Source organism: Hevea brasiliensis, chromosome 5 (assembly GCF_030052815.1).
Source record: "Hevea brasiliensis isolate MT/VB/25A 57/8 chromosome 5, ASM3005281v1, whole genome shotgun sequence".
Classification (NCBI taxonomy): Eukaryota; Viridiplantae; Streptophyta; class Magnoliopsida; order Malpighiales; family Euphorbiaceae; genus Hevea; species Hevea brasiliensis.
In genome coordinates this window covers 98,657,283-98,668,113 of record NC_079497.1, presented here as the reverse complement: position 1 = coordinate 98,668,113, position 10,831 = coordinate 98,657,283, and the positions used below count along the sequence as shown (strand labels likewise).

The 10,831-nt window shown below is 31.8% G+C and overlaps 1 long non-coding RNA gene across 1 annotated transcript; it reads right to left on the bottom strand.

Moving 5' to 3' along the window:
- Positions 1 to 9,300: 9,300 nt before the first annotated feature.
- Positions 9,301 to 10,341, bottom strand: LOC110656661 (uncharacterized). The gene is made up of 2 exons (XR_002495161.2): positions 9,852 to 10,341; positions 9,301 to 9,690 (listed from the first exon to the last, which is right to left on the bottom strand). It is a non-coding gene; the product is annotated as an uncharacterized LOC110656661 (long non-coding RNA).
- Positions 10,342 to 10,831: the final 490 nt, after the last annotated feature.

Below are 10,831 nucleotides of genomic sequence, written 5' to 3'. Positions count from 1 at the left end.
TAGAATCGCAAATTGAGTTCCTATCTGAAAAGTCCTCTAATTATAACGAAAATAGCAATTCCTCAAATGAGAGCAGAATGAATGGATTGGGCTTAGAATCATCTTTTTCATCCTCAAAAATTGGGCTAAGCCCAAATAGTGATATATCCCTATTCCACTTTAAGGTTAATCAGGTGTTAAAGCAAAAAAGAAAGGCCAAGCCCATTAGTGACCTGCGTGACCTCTACCCCAAACCGAACTTAGGCAGTAATTTTTTTTTTCTTTCAAAGGCAGAGTTCAGTGAGAGGACACATTCCTTGATAAGGATTCAAAAAATTTGCACATTGAACCTCATGAGGCTACTAACAGTGACATTAGAAGAAGGAATGCTTGCATCGGGGTCCAACCTGTTATCCAGTCACATGCATCACCACATATGGTGGCTCAGTTTACTATATATATTGGGAAAGATCTTGGGCTTGTTTTTGAAGGCGTAGAAGGAAATTTTATCCAGCACATGGTAGGGTATATCTCTAAAGATCTTAATCTCTATAATGCTGCATAGTTGAAGCTTCTTATCTTTTTTTTTTTTTTTCTATCCTGCTATTCGCAGCACTTTAAAGATGTTTAGGGGTTTATCCTGGAATTGTAGAGGCTTGGGAAGCTCTTCCAAAAAGTCTCATCTCAAAAGTTTAATTGCTCAACTTGGGCTAGACTTTGTGGGAATTCTACAAAGCAAAAGTGAATCAATTTCTTTTTCAGTTAATAAGGAAAATGTGGGGAATGGCCAACTTAGACTAAGCTACAGTATACTCTCATGGCCTCTCTAGTGGTGTGTTAGCAATATGGAACAAAGAATCTTTAAACATCACAAATTGTGTACTCTTTATTTGCTAGATTCTACTATCTTGCACTCTGTTATCTTGTAACTTTGACTTCACCGTTGCTCTCATTTGTGCACTGTGTGATCTAAGGGAACAAAGTATTCTATGGGAGGAGATCTCAAGGGAATGCTCACAAATTGATGGTCCACTCCTGCTATTGGGTGATTCTAACCCATCCTATAGAAAGAGTGGTTAGGCATCATAAGCAGGTATGTCTAGTTTCCAAACTTTCATCAGTAATTTGAATGTTTTAGATGTCACACTTGCTGGTGAACGTTATGCTTGGCGCAATGGAACTTCCATGAGTAAACTTGATGGCGAATTTGTGACTTACAAATGGTTTATCAAGTTTCTAAAGACGTCTCTTCTTGGACTACCTGGGGGCCCTCAGACCACAACCCCATCTTTTTGACAATTGATTATCATAATTGGGGTCTTAAACCGATAAGATATATAGATGCATGGTGGAGCTGGCCTAGTTTCATAGATATGGCAAAGAATCTATGGTATGAATTATCAATTTCTAATCCCTCTTTACCTACTAAAATGAGGCCGCTTAGCCATAGATTAAATGTTTGGAACAAAGAAACATTTGGTAATATCGATTCCCAGATCTCTTCATTGAAAAAGTCTCTTGATATATGGGTAAACATTACTGAGCAAAGGATCATTTCTGCATTTGAAGAGGAGCTGATTCAACAGATAAAATCTGATTTGAGTTCATGGATGTCCATGAATGAAAGTTTATAGAGACAGAAATCAAGAGTTTCCTGGTGTTGCTTGGGTGATAAAAATACAAAATTTTACCATATTCACAGTTCTAATCGATGGAGGAAAAATAAGATTTTCTCCATTACAGATGATAGGCATGAGTTCACTAACAAGGACTAAATCAAAAGTGTAATTCTTCAGCATTTCAAGTCAAGATTCTATCAGTCCCACTCATATCATTGTATAGGTCCAAACCTCAGATACTTGAAGTTAAGCCAAGAAGCAGCATCCTAACTAGAGATCCCTTTTCTCAATGGATGAATTGAAATCAATAATTTGGAATTGTGACTCAACCAAAGCTCTTGGGCCTAATGGGGCAAATTTGTTCTTTTACAAGAGAGCGTGGCCAATTGTTAGAGATGATTTATTCAAACTCATTTATGACTTCCATACATCCTTTGTGTTACCCTCAGCAATGTGTTCATCCTTCCTAGTACTGGTGCCAAAAATTACTAGTTCTTCTAAGTGTCAAGACCACAGACCCATCAGTCTCATTCATGGCATCTATAAGATTATTGCCAAGCTATTGGCCAATAGACTAAAATTAGTGCTTCCTACCATTATTAGCCCATAACAAAGTGCCTTTGTTAACTGAAGGCGAATCATGGACAACTTTTTGGTGGCAAATGAGATTATGGATTTCTGTAAGAAATCAGGTAAAAGTTGTCTCATCTTTAAGCTAGACTTTGAGAAAGCCTTTGATACAGTGAGATGGGACCATATAAAGCAAACCATGGAGTATATTGGGTTTGGTAGAAAGTGGATTTCATGGATATTGGCATTTGTCTCAAATGCTAGAGTTTTAATTCTCTTAAATGACACTCCCAAGGAAGAGCATTTCTCTACAAAAATGGTCTCCAGCAAGGAGACCCATTGTCCCTCTTTTTATTTATTATAGCAGCCGAGCCTTTAAGTCTTTTAATTGAGAAAGCTTGCAGTATGGGTAGATTCCAAGGGATCTCAATTGGCACAAATGGTTATATGGTTTCACGTCTGCAATTTGCTAATGATACTTCAATTTTTTGCCCTCCTTCGCTAGAATATATCAAAAGCTTAACCAGAATTTTTCGATTCCTCTATCTACTGTTTGGTTTGAGGGTTAACTTTCATAAAAGCCTGTTTAACCTTTTACAGCCCCAATTTGTGAAAGCTCCACAAAGCTCCAGAAAGTTACACAGCTTGCCTCGTGTAATGAAGCACGAGCCATGTAAAATACCTCAGCTTAGACTCTAATTTGACTCCAACTCTATTTTGCTCAACTCGGAAAGACTTCTAAGGCCTTCAAGACTCTAAATTTAGGGTTTTTATGCTAGATATAAATACAAGAAGTCAAGAACAAGCTATGGATTGCATCTTTTACATTTTACTTTAGATTTTCTATAATTTGGAGAGATTTGCACCAAGATCCTTGGAAAAGATTTACAGCCAAAGTTTCAAAAGTACAAAGCTGCAAAATCTTCTATCTGGGTTTCTTTGTTCTATTTCTTTAGATGTTTTATCATTGTTATTTTATTTTTTATATTGATTGTTAAACTCAGCAAGAGTGAGTAGTTTTCTTAATTCTAGTATTGGGGATGTAGCACTTTCAATTCTATTATAGATTTACATAGATTTTATTTAATGAATTTAGAGATTTGTTATTTGATTCAATTTCTTGTAATCTTAATGCATGCTATGTGTAGAGTTCCACTTAGCTATTATTTTAGATATTAATTGAAGGATTGAAAAATGAAGATTAATATTGAAAAATCAAGATATTGAACTTGGGATTTTTTACCTTGAGATAAGCTGCGATTCTATGTGGAGTTTATAATTAATCAAAGAGCTTAAAAGGTCTTAATTGAGATTAATCGCCACAAAAGTAAGGTTCAGGTTAGTTAAGATACACCTTGAGTGCCTTGAGAGAGGACTTAAGATAGTTTAGGATTAATTTCCTTCAAAGTAACAACTTTCCAATTTATTGAATAAATGAGATTAAATCTATAACAGGTTAAAGTGTGAACTCCTAATTCTGGAATTGCTTTTATTAATTGATTACATTAGTTGAATTGCTTAGCTTTCTTCTATCCATTAGTTTAGAATAACTTAGTGTAGATTATCATCACTATAATTGGTAGTCTAGATAGTTATAATTGCTGTTTAGTTTGGTACTCACTAAGTTTCTCTTAGGAACGATACTCACTCACTATTATATCACTTATTAACAATCCGTGCACTTGTGGGATTTTGCACAATAGCTTGCAAAGATCAACTATGTACAAGAGATTAGCTTTGGCGTATTAATCTCATCCCTCTTTCACAAAATGTCTACCCACGATGCTCAGTTGAAAAGGAGTCAGTTTCTTATATTTTTTTAGGTTGCAAGAAGTCATCGTTGATTTGGGCTTGGTTCCTTAAATTGTGGGACAATGAGTTTGGCATCCCGAAATCAGTCTCTGCTTTACTAGAAGAATGGGGTTCCTTGGCTCATGGTAAGTTCTAATAAAGATTATGGATCAATCTCTTCTATGTTATAATGTGGTAATTATAGCTAGCAAGGAATGAAATGTTATTCAACAGTAAGAATACTAGTACTTTGGAGTTGTGCACTTTGATATTTTGTCTTCTGTCAATATAGATGAAGGCATTGGATGATAGTTTCCTCTTCTTAGCCACTGATATTCTAGTTTCCTCTACCACTATGAGGTATTGGTCTAATTCCTTTAAGTATCATCTGATTACACCTTGGTCACCTCCCGTTGCATGCTTCAAGTGAAATGTATATGGATCTTCTTTGGGTAAACTTGGTGTAAGTGCCATTAGTGGTGTTTTGAAAGATCACAATGGAAATTTTCTTTACGTGTTCTCCTGCCAAGTTGGTATTATGGATTCAAATGAAGCTGAATTGCATGCTATTCATAAAGCTCTTCAAATCTTAGTGTTTAATCCATCTTTGTATACTTCTGCCTCCACAATCTTCATTGAGTTTGACTCCAAGACTGCGGTGTCCTGGATCCTTTCACCTAATTCTAGCCCATGGAAACTTTTAGCAACAATTAATGGCATTCTTGAGTTCAAGCAAGCTTTGTCTCCTGTTACCATCACTCCCATTTTTCGTGAAGCAAATTCGGTAGCAGATGCTTTAGCCAAACAGGGGCTAGGGCATTCCACTCCTTTTGTGGCATCTTTTTAATTTATATAAATGATGGTATGTTAGCTTCTTTGTTTCCTTAGGATACATTGTTTTATCCTTGTTTAGGTTTTGGATTTAAGTTTGCTTTTATGTTGCTTTTCTGTTTGGTACCATTGCTTGTATCGTCTTCCTCTAGATTTTTTCACTTAGCATGTGTTGTCCTAGGTTGGGTGTTGTGGGGGGGGTTCGTCGATCGGGTTTAGGTGGATGAGTCATGCTAACTTTTTCCTTGATATAAAAAATTAATAAAATTCCTATTTATCCAAAAAAATTAAAAAAATTGAAGAAACTTCTTGAAGAAGAAAAGATGACTACCCCTCCTTAGTCCCTACCCAATTCTAATAAGTAATCAGGCAAAATCATTCAAGATTCAACCTTTCTTATTTTCAACATCACTAACCTACCTAAAACTCCAAAATCAAAAGTAGAGAATCAATAACACAAGAAATAAGAGGAAGTAAAGAAGAATTCTAAGAGTTTAGGAGGTTGGAGCTTGGAAGGGAAAGGCAAAATCCAAATTTAAATCTAGATTTTGCCATTTCCATTTTGGGTTCTTTGGATTAGAAACTAGTAATTTTTTCTTTTTTCTTTTTTTGTTCTTTAATATATTTGGGAATTGATTTGGAACCAGGCATATATATTTTTTCCTTTGTTTTTTCATTACTTTATCTCTATTACATTAAGGCACTACACTAAAGTTTGTTGTCTTTGTCAAAATAAGGTCTAGATTTTGCCATTTTATTAGGATGGTTGTTTCAAACAAAATATAGAGTACTATTTGCCAAGTAAAACTAACATGGGAGAGTAGACAATTATAACTGGCTAAATAAGAAACATTCAAACCCTATATTCATTAGATAAATTTAGCTAAGAATTAACAACTTAAACAAATTTGGCTTATGATAACGAAAAGTTGCTTCGTCTTGCTCAATTTTATCTTGTTAAGTTCTCATCAATCCAACTTGTCGCTCTTGATAATGAGTCAAAGACATATATTATTGATATGAAGTTCAACTGTGAGTTTTCAAATATAATCAGAATTAGTGATGAGAAAATGGTAAAGACAAAGATGCATATTTTATATGTGTTAGTTTAATTAGAAGCTTACAACTTTTGCTCTGCTCTTATCTGTCGCAACAGCATTTGATTAAAAAATATTTTCTACCATGAAAATTGTGAAGAATCAGTTTACATAATAGAATTGGAGATCAATGGATGGGCCGATAGTTTTATTATATATATTGAGAAAGATATTTTTAATATGATTGACAATGAAACTATTAAGAAATGTTATCAAGATATAAAGACTCGTAGAGAATAACCGTAATTTTATTTTTTAATTTTAATTAATGTAAAATATATTAGAGATATTTGATATTAATTAGCTATTTTATTGAATTTAAATAATTTTTTATTTTATTTTATTTTTTTTTTAATTTTTTTTTTTAGCTTCATGCTATTGTAGTTTCTGTTTCCAAAGTCTATTCTTAAACACCCTTCAGTCCAAGAGTTGTGGCTTCTTGTGTGTGCGTGTTTTTTTTTTTTTCAACAATTTTACGTCTGTTTAACAATTATAACCTTAACATTAAGAGTGAGATTTTGATTCAAAAAATGCTTGAATATACGCGTTGATGATGAAAATTACACAGAAGAAGTGGATGTAAATTGTTCGGTAAATATTTTGATTATGTAGGTTAGGTGTTTATGAAAACTTTTGTAAGGATGTGCTTCTTCTACTAGGTTTCTTCTTCAAAATCCTGCTGCGTTAATTTGGAACCCATTACTTACCACATGGATGATTTTTACATAGAAACAAGAAGCAGAAGGTCCACATGGCCCCAATTATGATTTTGACACAATTAAGTTATTTTCATTGAATGATTTTTTTTTCTTTGATAAGTATAATGGCAACTAGTCAATATTTGAGTGAGCACTATTGAAATTAACTTGCATTTGAGGTTTTTTTTTAATTATTTATTTTTAAGTTAAGTTGAGTTTTCTTCCCCTTCACTTTTCCAATAATCGAGTTTTCTAGCATGTATTGATAGCTTTTGCACACTTCATTAGAAAACACAACTATTGAATTCAAACTCAGTAATTTTATAGCCTTAAAATAACACTAATAACTCATTAATAAATATATCCTTCAAATTTAAGCTATTAAAAATTTGTTATAAGTCAAAGTGACTTTTCTTCACTTTCATATTTTCCAATTAACGAGTTTTCTAATAGGTTGAAACTAAAATGAAACGAGACTAAAAAAAAAAAAATCAAAAGTCTTATAAAAGTCAAAATTAAACTAAATTCAACTATATATCTAGTCGAATTGAATTCAATAAAAAAATTAGTTCGGTTCGGTTTAAATATTTGGCTCTTCCCAATCTCCCCTTTTTCCCCCTTGGATATTCTAACCACAACAGAGCAACCATCCAAATCACAGAGTAACCAAGAAATCGAATCGCAAAAAAATCCAAAACACAATTTCCATTAAAAGGCATTCAAAATCACATTCATCCAAAAAAAAATCTAATAATCCAAATCAATAGTACAAGCAATATTACATATTGAAGAAAAAAAAAATTAAAAAACAAATGAAAAAAAATAATGGAAGTGCTACTGCTGCAGCACTGATGTTGTTGCGACGCTGGTGATATACCGTTGCAGCTCTATCGGCTGCTTTGTTGGCAAGGAAGCTCATGCAGGGTTAAGCAATGGTGGAGAGCAAAAGAAGAAAGAAGATGAGGTGGGGTTGGGGAGGCAGAGAAAAAACAAGGAGGATGGGGTTGGGGACGTGTGGGTGGCGTCATAGGCAGAGAAAAAACAAGTAGAAGAAAAGGATAGGCTAAGGTTCGTGTCTTTGCGAAAGAAAATATATATAGGTTAGAATGGACAGCTGAGATTAGTTTGAATGGATGGATGGTTAAGATTAAAAGTTAAAAACTTTTGAATGGATGGATGATTATGATTAAAAGCTAAAAAATGGGAAATGTATTAGGTATCGAAACAAAGCACATCTACCACTAAGGTATAAGAGAGAAGTGTGGCTTTTTAGTATTTAAGTATATCTTAATCAATTTGGTTTAGTTTACTGATTTTTTTTTTTAAATTGAATTGAATAAATTAAAATTTTTAAAAAATAAAATTAAATTTCTAAATTAATATGATTCAATCTATTACTTCAATTTAAACTAAATAATGCACACTCCTATTTTCTAGCATATTCATAAGAAAAAACACATCTATTGAAACTTATATGTTCAAATAGGATTCAAAGGTGTAATTTTGTACAAATAACACCAATATTACTATACTAAAATTCAATAACAAATACTTCAAATTTTAAGCTATATTAAAATTCGACATTTTTGTTTCCTTGACGTAAATGAAGGACTAATTAGATCATTGTAATAAATATTAATTTAAGGGTGAAATGATCAATTTTGATATTATATATATATATATACACACACACCTCAAATTGGGTTTAGACTCAACTCACAAATTACTTAAATAGATTTACATATCTAAAAAAACTTATGCAGTTCACGGTCTCCAAAACTAGATCCTCCACTGTTTAATTCGATCAAACACTTAACACTTTATTTGGGAAGTTTAAAAAATATAAATTTTAATTTTAATCAAATTTAAATTAAATATAAATTTTAAAAAGTAAAGATTTGAAATAATAATAATATTATTTATGTTATTAAAATTTAAAGTAAAAATTTTTTTTATTGGATATTTACTTTCATTGTAAATTCAAAATTTGATTTTTTTTATCCAACTAATATATTTTTAAATTTTTAAATTTTAAATTTTAAATTTAAAATTTTTTAAATTCAAATTTCAAATCCAAATATATGAATTTAAATGCAACATCAATTTAGTGGAGGCATTCTAATTTATGCACAACATTAATTAGTTACAAATTAAAATAGTAAAAGGTTTATTTTGGCCTTAAAGTTTTACTTCATAGTTATATAAGTCCTAAAGTTTTTTAGGTTTAAATAAGTCTTTTAAATTTTAAAAAAGATTAAATAAGTCTATGAAATTTTAAAAATATTTCTAATAACTTGAAAAAAAAAAACTCCTTCACTATAATTTGCCTCCAATATAATTTTTATCAAAGTATATGAGATTCTCAATAGTAATTCTGCATATATGATTTGTAATATTTCAATAGATATATATTTTTTGAAGCAGATTGATAAGTTAAAGTTACTCTTTATTAAATGATTTATAGATAACTAGCAGAATGTTGTAAATTAGATACACAAAATTTCAATATCTTTTTATCTATTTTTAAATATTAAAGGTTCATTTGATTATCGAGTTTTGGTAAAAGCAAATATATATGTGTATATTTCATGCGTGCTTTTTCACATTTCAATTACTGGGAAGAGCTATTAACACCAAAAAGAAAATGTATGTGTAGGGCATCTATACATAAGCCCTCGAATGTCAATAACAAAGTTCATATAGATGGAGTTCGGCTTAGCCAAATACTCGTGTATTGCAAATTCAAATTTAATCTCAAAATTTGAAAGTTGTGATGCACAAATCTTGAAGCTCTTAAACCACAGCTTTTTCTACAAAACTAAAAACTCTTAGGCCCCTAAACGACATCTTCTCCACTCGCAGGCTCATGCAACTTGATTGATAGACATGTATAAACTCAGCCTGATTAACTACACCAAGCTGATCGGCTAAGATATTATAATATTGCTCAAGGGTCCTATATGTATATGGACCAAGTTAACAAAGATCGAAGAGTCTGATCAAATTTAGAAAATAATATACAGAACGATGACACGAGTAGCTTATTGCTTCTAAACATAACTTGCAGTCTTCTTGTCTCCTTGTACCTAATCATGAAGCCTTCCCCTGCATTTTGGAGACTGGGTTATTTTTAATTTCATGACTCAAACCCTTGATCTTTCTGCTATAAAGATCGAGAAATTAACCTTAATGTTGTGTGCACAGAAGCAAAAGAAAATTTGAATTTCTATACTCTTGCAAGCTAGTTGGAATATTATATATCTAACCTTGTCCAAGACCAAGATCGCTCAGCTTGAAGATTTCCAATGCTTCATATAGATCAAATGGAGATGGATTCTGTGTTGGGCACATTGGATGGAGAAAAAGCCAAGAAAATGAGGGCACTCATTATTAAGACTGGAACAAAGAGAAGGAACAGTGGTGGCGGTGGCAATGGTGGCAGAACAAGCGGCAGCACCAGAAGGAAGAAAGCAAATACAACCATGACCATGATTGATGTTAGGCGACTGAAATACTTTAAAACCTCAATCATCGCCGGCTAGCTGCTACGAAAGGCGCTGTTTGAGAAAGAAATTAGAAGCCATCATATTTGCTATGTGGAGGTGTTGCGGGGTCACAGTTGTTGGATTCATGGCCTCATGGAATTTTTAGTACCATTGATTAGTCAAAAATCATTGGTAGTGTCAAAGTGATTTTTAGGTGCCATTGGAATACCGATATATAAAGTTCTAAATCTTTTATACCAATAACCTTTAATTTAGCGATATCAAAGTAAGTTTTTAAGCCTGTAAAATCTTAAATTCGAATATCAAAGTTGTTTTTAAGACCATAAAAATCCAACCTTAAATAAAGTTAAGTTTATCAAAAATATTTTAAAATAATTTACTAAATTATTAATTTTAATACTTATTATAATCAAAAGATATTATTTGAATTCGATCGTTTATGTGGATCGAGATTAAATTTCTTCCTAAATAATCTTATTGTCACACTGGTACATTGAATATTTTAAATAATTTGAAGCGCTCAAATAAAGTCGAATTATAATTAATAAAAAAATAAAAATTAACTAATTTTTATCGGTTGAATTAATTTTTGACGATTTTGCATTGTATAATATTTAAATAACTTGAAAACAGGCAAACAAAATTTATTTCTAAATACAATTCTTGTAAATTTTTTTGAATTTTTTATACTTACACTTGATTATCGGACTAATAGTAATATTTGGATGGCAGTACTGTAA